This window comes from Dermacentor silvarum, chromosome 3 (assembly GCF_013339745.2).
Source record: "Dermacentor silvarum isolate Dsil-2018 chromosome 3, BIME_Dsil_1.4, whole genome shotgun sequence".
Lineage (NCBI taxonomy): Eukaryota > Metazoa > Arthropoda > Arachnida > Ixodida > Ixodidae > Dermacentor > Dermacentor silvarum.
This window is the reverse complement of record NC_051156.1, coordinates 78,351,286-78,361,333: the sequence shown is the minus strand read 5'-3', so window position 1 is coordinate 78,361,333 and position 10,048 is coordinate 78,351,286. Positions and strand designations below refer to the sequence as shown.

Below are 10,048 nucleotides of genomic sequence, written 5' to 3'. Positions count from 1 at the left end.
ATAGCCAGTCCCATGACTGGCTATGGAGACCACTTGTCCACTTCTGTTAAAAAACGAGACATTAAGCCGTTGCAGTGGCTGTAAATTTAGGTTTGATGCCATCTAGGCCTTGTTTGACTTAAAAGTTCGGGCCTGGACTCTTTCTTTCTCGGGTTTTACGTGCCAAAACCAGTTCTGATTATGAGGCACGCCGTAGTGGAGGGCTCCCGATGAATTTGGCCATCTGGGGTTATTTAACGTGCACTACAACGCGAGCACAAGGGCGTTTTTGCATTTCGCCTCCATCAAAATGCGGCCGCCGGGGCCTGGATTCGATCCCGCGACCTCGTGCTCAGCAGCGCAACGCCTTAGCTGACTGAGCCACCCCGGCGGGTTCGGGCCTGGACTATAGGCAATGAGCAGACTGGCCCACTGTATGTTTTGCCACCCACGTATGTCGTCATCGCTACTCGCATTGTACATCATATTCTTCATTTTCCCATTTGCCCTTTTCAGCGTATTTGGCAAGAGGGAAGCGTCAATGTCTTACTTGAGTGTTTTTTTCGCATTGCGTTGGTGTTTGAAGTGCTATAATTGTGCTGTGCCTACAGTAAGCTACACGACAAGCAGGTTCAGTCGCTCTTAACTGAGATGGTGCCGCCTTCAGCGAAGTCATAGATGGATACGCAAATTATTGTGTGTTCTCTACTCACTGCGAGGGAAAAGGAAAGTTCGGCAGCTGTTACACTCTTGCAACAAAAGAAGAAGAAGCCTGCTGCACATTTGGCAATACACGAAGTTATGCAATCGGAGTTACACTTCTTTCTAAGACATATTGGTAATGCTTGAAGTTATACAATCGGGGCCAGACTTTTTGCAAGACATAACGAGCCGCAATGGGAATTACACGTGTGGCCCAAAGGCGACCTCCTGAACGCCACATATGAACACTTAACGTAGTACTTGTAGTAGCTGTAGTAGCTGTGTCAGTGCACGCACTAGGCCACACCTTTATACTCGTTCCACACGGGCAAAGTAAAGTGCACTTTGAGCGAGCGCACTTCGCGGCTAGTGTCATGCGCAGGGTGCTACACGGGAATGCTTAGTGACACTCACTGCAGAACGCACTCGGCAGCGAGTGTGTTCGGCGAACACACTTCGCGGCGGCGGAGTGTGTAGCCTCGTTAGCAAAGAGCAGCGAGTAAATAAAGTGTTATTGAAGGAGGAGTCCGGAGTAATTTTTAGTAACATTGTTATTGATAACGTTGTAAGATAATAAAATGTACCACACTGCAAAAAAACAACAAGAACAGCAAAGAACTACTCTCGCTCTCGGGCTGTTCACGACTGGTAATGGTTCCGGCTAATGGCTGCGCAGTTGTTTGGCGGATCGAGTCGTTTTGACTGTTGCTGGTCAAGTTGCCGTCATTGCCGGCGCTTGTAAAGGTGGATTGTAAATGTTGTTTCTAAGAATAATTAACTGTTTTCGTGCACACATTTTATATTAGTAAATATATGCTTTCTAGTCTGACTCCCGATCGCCATGGCCATCCATTTGAAAGAGCACATTTCTTTGCCGTGTAGCAGCGCGCCTCCAAAGTGACACTCAGCGCGCTGAAGTGCACTCGCCCAAAGTGAACTTTACTTTTCCCGTGTGGCACTGGTATTCGTCATCGACATGGCTGTGACGTGACGTCTGCAATCATGCACGCAGTAGGCACAACTTCAGTGAGCTGGAACCGTGGAGCAGCTTCAGAGAAGCGTGCTCGTATCGCACCCCGGAGGCCCGGGTTTGATTCCCACCCAGACGGAAATGTACTAACTTCTCCTTTCAAAGCCAATAATTTACTAGGAACCTCCATGAGAAATGTGACGTCAATTCGAGCATTTTTTTTCTGTGGCGTCGGCCATGTTTCGTCGCTAGTTTGAATACGCGGGATGGCGCTGGATATTGTGGTTCATATCAGCTTAATATATGTGTTCTTATCAGCTTAATATCTGATACCGGTTGCCCCATTTGGACCCAACATATTAAACTTATTTCCGCAACTTGGCCGAGTGATTGAAACTTGCTTCACCTCCGCCGCGGGTCGGCCCGGTATTTCACAATCTTCGGGATCGGCCCACGTTTTCGGTCTACGGACATCGGTCCGCCGGACAGTAGCCATATACAGCTTCGCTCTAAAACATAACACTAAATGGTTATGTTTTTCAGTGTGCCCGTTGCCAGTGCGAAATGCTACGAAAATTTGCTTCGTTTGAGTCTTACGTAGGCATGTATGAGCTAGAGCTTTCCCTGCAACTGCGTGCAGTGTGCAAAACATAGGAAATGACTTAATTGTACTCATATCGATCGTGATATGCTAAGAGCACGCGACGATCGAGATGGCAAAGCATGCTAAAATTGCAACACTTTGTTTAGCCAGTAACGCGCATGGCATAATTATAATACCCATCCTTCAAATAAACAAGTGCAGCTTAATGGATGCCGTCTAGTATCATTTCGTACAGTGCCTCAAGCCTACCCCCCCCCCCCCCCCAAAAAAAAAAAGGTGTATCGTTAAGCAGATCTCGCAGAAAAAAGCTTGGCCAACTGCACTACATTATAAGTGCAGTGAAGCAGACGCCGCTCAAGCTCCGTTGAAGCAGGCAGGTACCCTCGATAAAATATATTTGTGGTACATTTCTGCGACCTGAAATGTGATCGCAATAAAGAAGACGCACTTACCGGCATTCAGAGACAACAAGACCGCTGCAGCGTTTTCGGAACCAGTCATTGCTACGGACTGAGAACCGCAAACGCGCTGTGGCACGCTCGCCCATGCAGTTTCCGCAGACCCTCACTATGATCCTCATCATAACAAAACAGCGACCGCCTACGGGCGCTGGAAATTCTGGGGCCGAATTTACGAAGCTTTTCGCTGGTAAGTTCCGCTTTCCATTGACTAGCCGCCTTGGCTGAAGATATGGTCAACACCACGATTGGCTGACGTCTGCTTCTACGACCAGTTTTAGCGTAAGAACGTTTTTGTGAATGCGGCCCCTAGTCCATAGGGATGCCAGATTCTTCGATACGTGCGTTGGTATTTTTCAGCTAAATGGAGCTATATTTCAAGGTCAGTGTATGACTGTACTGCAAGAACCTAACGTAAATAAACGCTGCACACGTAGCCATTAGCTCAACTAGGCCGTTAATGGCGATCACTTACAAGACTGTGCTTCTGTTTCAGCTACCACTGCCATGGTGCAAGACTATGGAAGTTAGTGGTGCGCGTCGGTCGCGTCCTTTCATCCCGCGTTAGTAGCTCACTGCAGGTGGCGCGGTTGTAGTCTTCACTTTCATGGTAGTGCGACCTTATTTCGTCATAAGCATGATCTAACGAGGGAGCATTTAGAAGGGTTCCTTATCATGGTGATGAAGATAAAGCGAGAAGGCCCCCCGCCTTCGCTCAGGGTGTCCGCGAGCCGCGACCCGCACGACAGAGGACCAGTGGCGCAAGGAATAGAACCGACTTTACGACGCAATAAAGCACACAAACAATCACCGCTGTCTCGCGGCCGACAGTAGAAAGCGCAAGCCTTTGTCCTGATGGTCGCGGCTCGCGGACCTCCTGAGCGAAGGCGAGGGGCCTTCATGTGGAGCCCAAAGTGTTTTTTTTCTGATTTCTCTGGAGTACGCTTCCGTGCCACGGGGACCATGAGCACAGGAACAAAGGAACCACCCCCATCTCGAGGCAGCTGGCAATTCCCCCTAGGCCTACCTGTTTTGCTCCGACAGCTGGCCCCACGTTGGGCGCCAGGTGAAGGCCCCTCGCCTTCGCTCAGGGGGTCGCGAGCTGCGGCGAGCACGACAAAGGACCAGAACCGGCGCAAGGAACAGAACCGGCTTTACGACGTAACGAAGCACTCGAAAATCACCGCACTCTCGCGGCCGACAGTAGAAAGCACAAGGCGAAGCGGCAAGCAACGGCAGAGCGAGGCAAACAAGTGTACTGGCAAAGGGGCGACATAATAACAGTCTTAGCAGACAATCAGTCGACGCAATCTTGCGATTGATAACTGCTGTTCATACTGAAGCGTACATCGGTGATGAAATCGAGTAACTGTGTTCCGCAAGATAAGCCATTCCTGAAGCCATGCTGTTTCTGAAAGAAAACGTTATATTTTTCGAGGCGCGAGTAAATGTGCGAGGCGAATAAATGTTCAGGTAGTTTGCATGACACAGATGTTAGCGATATTGGGCGATAGATTTCAGGCCTATATTTATCTCGAGTTTAAAAATAGGGATAACCTTCCCCAAACTTTCAGTCAACGTGCATGACACCAGACGATAAGGACTGCTTGAAGATATGGTACAGAATTACACTAGAAATAGATACTGTGTTTTTAATAGCGTAGTGTTAATATCGTCAATACCACAGGCAGATGTTTCTTAGTTCAAGTTATTAATGAGGCTACCAATGCTTTCAGTAGAGATGTTTATGGGGCCATCAATGGGTAACCGTATTGCGGAACCACTGCAATATCGGAATGGTCTTCCCTTGTAAAAACAGACGGAAAAATACATTGAATAGCGATTACCATTCCCCGACTGAAAGAGGTTGTTGTTTGTCGTCTGGCAAGGGAATATCGGAACTGTGATCAGTTGTTATCGTTTGCAGAAATTTTCACGGCTTCGCCTTCAGGAGAAGAGCTAAGTCCTGAGTGAAGTACTTGTCTTTAGCAGTGCGTAAGGTAACAGTCTACTCCCTAAGAAAACTTTTGTACTTGCTCCATGAGTACTCGCTTAGAAGATTTGTCGCATTGCGGTAGAGACGCTTTTTTTTATTACGACGTGTTCGCAGTTTTTTATTGAACCATGGTTTAGTCTTGTCGTTGGCTGCCGAAACTTACGGAATATATTTGTCTGCAAGAGCGAGTAATTTGTCTTTGTAAGGTATCCAGTTTTCTCAACGGAACATTGGAAAAAGACGGCAAGCATGAGTCATTGAGGAAAAATTCAAGTTGGGTGTTGATATCAACGTAGTTAGCTTTGTTATAATCCCGAATCTTTTTATACTGAAATCCAGTAAATAACATGTGTTCCCTGAACATTACCAGAACAATAACATGTGTGCCATAACTGAAGCAGCTTATGGTGACTAAAACCATCAGAAATTAACACAGGACACGTGGTTTCAGGTGCAGTAGTTAGTGCCAAATCCAACTAATCTGTATGAAGCATGTACCAACTAGCCCAACAAGTTTTATTAAAATCTAAAAGGGGATTGTCACGGATGGGTTGATTGATTACCTGATAAAGATTTAAGTCCAGAGTTATTTCAATGAAATCGGTTGCGTGCTTGCACGATGATGACAAGCATGGCCAATCGATTTGGGGGAAATTGCAATCGCCAAGCAGATAAACATAACTAGGTGAACATTTCTTCACGGCAGTAGCAATGATTTCGCGTAGATTATCAACAAATAGAAGGCACATTTCAAGGGGGCGAAAAGAGACACCAACTAATATGTTTCCCCAAGTGGTTTGACAGCCAGCCCAGATAATCTCAAGGGAGGACGAGGTGTCAACTTCGTAAGAAGAAATCCTGTTATTTATTGCAGGCAGGACACCAGCGCCCCTTTTATCATTGTGATCATGCCGATAAATGCTGAATATGTCGCTTACTATAAAATTTCACCATCTGAAACATCGTGGTGCAACCATGTTTCCGTTAGAGCTAGAATGTCGGGATTGCTATTTTCTATAAATGAAAAGAATATATCATGCTTATTTAGTATGCTACGTATGTTAATGTACGATATTGTGAGCGACCGAGATGCGTGAGTATAAGGGGTATAGTTTAGGAACTCGTGTACCCACAGATTTATTTAGCTATCTGCTACATAGTACGACGGTGTCAGTATCAACATCATACATGTATTCCTTGCTATTAATACGCATTTTTTCAAGTGAGAGATTGCCCGGTTTGTCTTGTGCTCATGCACATTCTAACAGTTTTTTTCTTGCTAAGGGAGTACCCAGCGCAATATTCTCACGAACAGATTAGCAGGAGCCTTCTAGCTTCCTTGCGGAAGCCAGAATGTTCTGTTTGTCTTTAAATGTGACAAGCTAAGCGATTATTGGCCTGCATTTCTCATGAGCGAATTGACCAATTCTGTGCACTCGTTCAAATTAGTCGCTTGATAAAGTAAGCTCCAACATTTCAGCGCAGATTTTTTTTTTTTTATTGTGGTGGTTGGTAAATGTCGTCTGCCGTTCAACACATCCTGAAAACTGCAACTAATTGTGTGTAGCAGTGCATTGTCGATTGATGTACCTACCATCAGCACCAACACGCTATTGTAGAAAATGAAAAATCTTCCTCTGCGCGTTTGTTGACACATTGTGTAACGAATAGAGTGCATTTGAAATTTCGCTTCGGGTGCTGATGAATGCTGATAGTATGTACCTTTGCCAGCCTTTCAGGTTATCCACACGCGCTGAGATTTCCCAATAGTGTGAGGAGCTCCCCACGAGACGAAGTGGCCTTCGGAAAAACGTTTACAGTAACAAGGTTGCTTCAGACGTCATGGCATTTTTCTGATTTGCGCCGTACATGCTACTCGCGATGCAAGAATGCCGCAGTTGTAGCGCGTGAACTGTTTACGGACATATGTTTTCCGGTTGAATTGTCAAATCGCGATTACGCAGCTGTATAAAGAATCGCCACCGCGGCCAAATTCTGTATGAAGGACATATGACCTGACAGCTTAGTATCTGGAGCAGAATTCACTAAGTCTGTCATTTATACGCAATAATTCAGCCATAATGTATTTACGTTAAGATAAAGATGCAAGCGAAGTCGAAGCACACTTAACTTTCGGCATTGTATGAGAGCGAGAAGGAAGCCAAGCCCCGAATAAGTGACAGTGAAAGAAACAAACGCGGTCAACCGATAGCATGGTTGCACCTCGTGCATCTCTCATAGGCAATTATATTGTCAGGGCAAATCCCTTTTCAACAGCTTCCATTTCCGGTCGTCTGCTACAGTGCCGACAGGTGCAACTGCGCTTGCCAGTTTACGGCAACGTCCAATAAATGGCAATGCCCATATTACAAATCAAGTGAATGTATTTTTTCGACACTAATTAGCGAAATGAAAAAAAAACTGTCACCGCCCAAGCACTCCGTACAGATGATTAACTAGTGAAGCTGAAACGTGCGGCTCAGTTGTTTATCACGCGGTAATCTCGACGGTTCATTAAAGTCTTTCTCAATTATTGGTTACGTCTTTGTGTTTCTTAATGAGGTTACACACACGTTCGGCTGCGACGGAGAGAACGACGTCACTGACGGTATGCCCACAATCCGCCATTGTCGCATTGCCGCTTGCGATTCTTCAAAATTAAATCGGTTCATTACGTCCGACGATGAATGGCTCATGCCCCCTTAAGCAATCACTCATACCCCCGTAAACGCGACCTCATCATTACGATGACAGAAGAGTAGTGAAATTATACGCTGGAATGATGAGCGGCAACGAAGCCAGCTGTGGAAGAAGACGACGACGAACGCGCGAGCAGTGGCACGAGCGCTTTTACGCGGTTGCGCCGAGGTGTGCCTACGAGCCACCTGTGGAAGAAGAAGACGACGCTCGAGCTATTGCTGATAATGATAGTTTCAATGTTAGGCTTAGCGGTAAAAAACACCCATATAGGTGCGGTTCTAAAGCCGAACACAGGCTGCCTCGGCAGCCGATGTCGTTGACCGCCAATCGACAACCAAACGCGCCCTTCCTTCGCATAAAACCCTTCTCCAGGGCAACAGACCTACCAAACCCGCCATGCAAATACAAATACAAATGCAGAAATAAGTAGTTGATACTTACACAGCCAAATTCCACCTCTCCCCCGAAATTTTGCCGTGCTGTCACACACAGCGACCAAGACAACCACGTGCGCACACAAACTATCCCAGAATTTTGTCTAGAATGTGTTTTCAGACTGCGGAAATCGTACGCCACCTCCATCCGCAACATGGCCGGAACATTAAGTTGATGTGCCTATTAAACGGCACAAACACATACTGTTCCGAAACGTGTTGCCGCTCCCAGCCAGACACCTCCTGATGCCTGGCCAACACTCTGCACCTGCCCTGGGCTGACATGGACGAAAGCATGGCCTTGCGGCACGTTCCAACTTTATAAACAGTCCCTCCTCACTTTGTCCTTTTCCCTTTCTCCACTCTCCCAAGGCACGCTTCAGTTTCCCACCTCTGGTAATAAAAAATACCGCAAAAACCCGCTTATAGTATACGAGCGTTCTTTTTTATTTCAATTACAGCGTCCCAAATTTCCGCGTCCTACTATATGCGGATGCAAACCAAAATTCTAGCGACAAATCTGGCTCAAAGATTTGGCTCTGTATTCTTGCATGGCTGCGCTTCTCCTCATCATCCTACAGCATACAGCGACGGTGGGGGTTTGTCCGCCAATACGTGCTGACATAGAAAGCGAGTTCGCACAACTCCCACGACGAGCTAACGTTCTCATCTAATTCATGATTTTAATCTAATTCATTCATGAACGTTCTAATTTCATGATTTGCAATGCACGTTATCGAAAAACTGCATTTTTTTTTCGCCGCACTGAAGCTGAGAAATGTCACGACCGCGAAAGCAGCGCACGGCTAAGAGGAAGGAGATTTTAATGCCACTCCCGCACCTGTCCTCCTAATGCCGGATGACCTCGTTTTCTGTGCTTTTAATCACGGCAAAGCAAATCATTATCTCTGAGAAGAGTTCTCAGTACTCTGAGAAGAGGAGCGTCATTACGCACCGGCGCGCCACGCTCATTGTCGTGGAGGCCACGCGCGGCCTTCTCGGCCGCGCCCCTAGACGGTGCAGCGAGTTCAGAAAGAAGCACGAGAGAGGAGCCCGGCGTCCGCATGGCGCGTTTCCCAGCGTTCGCATACACCGGCGCGCCATGTATTTCGGAGGCCATGCGCAGGCTTCGCGGCGGCGGCACTAGATGGCGCTAAGTGTTTTTAAAGAACCCTGTGAGCTTAGTTTCGCTGCAGTACGTGCCTCATGTATAACTAGTTTCGACCGCAGCAATACGTGGTGTCGGCAAACTGATTCAATGCTAAGCGCATTACCGTCCAAAGTCATTGTGAGATGAATTCTGCCGACTTTGGTGTTTATTTCCGATACCTAAAATGCATTAGGGGGCTGGGGGGGGGGGGGGAGTGTCCACATGAAGGTAGATGGAGGTGATAGCCTTTTCTGCCCTAACCTGGCTTTGGTTACACAGGGTAGGGCAAAGTTAAAAAAAATGATGTTTGGTTTTTCACGTTTTTGGAATGCTCAGGCCTTCCTCAACAATATCCAGTGTCCCACATGTCTTTCTGCGTTTTGATTGAACCAAAAAGACCAGGTTTTCGAAACAAAGTGACGAGCGGCACGCCCCCTTTTTCCCCCTATCACAACCTAGCAATCTCTCCTGTTTCTTCCAAACCTAAACTTTTTTCATAACCAAAACTGAAAATTTCTCTAAGCTTAGCACATTTAAAAAACAGCAGTGTGGCAACCTAAAGGCACACTGCGCGGTTTACGGAACGCTGGTGTCTTTTACCGAGCTTTCTTCGCACATGTCGGAGAAACGCGCACGGAAACGCGAATTGGGTTTTGTGCGGTTGGTTTGAGTTTCCTTGCAGCTGTGTTGACGGTGTTGTAGCGCCGAAACGTATTTTCGTGATGACGAAGCCAAAGAAACAATTCAAAAAACGCAGTTTTCATGGAAATAGACACACTTCGGTAACTGCTGACGGAGACAAGACTGAGAGCCCTCTTTATGTGAGGAGCGAGTTAGTTTTCTCCTCATTCCACGTCGCTCACAAGGACAGAATGTTACCTATAGTGACAGCGGTTATGCTTTGGTTGACTTGGACCTGCTGCGAAGTGTCATTACAAGGAGGTGCGCCTGCAGAGAATGTGGAGGAGAGATTGAACTCGGAATGAAGATGCTCAAAACTGCCACCTTTGATGCTGTACTCACGTTCAATGAAGGTGCATGGCAAGAGTTAACGC

The 10,048-nt window shown here is 46.8% G+C and overlaps 1 non-coding gene across 1 annotated transcript; it reads left to right on the top strand.

Annotated features, from left to right (window-relative positions):
* The first annotated feature begins 1,927 nt into the window (after window positions 1-1,927).
* Window positions 1,928-2,111, top strand: LOC119446909 (U2 spliceosomal RNA). The gene has a single exon (XR_005190845.1). It is a non-coding gene; the product is annotated as a U2 spliceosomal RNA (small nuclear RNA).
* Window positions 2,112-10,048: the final 7,937 nt, after the last annotated feature.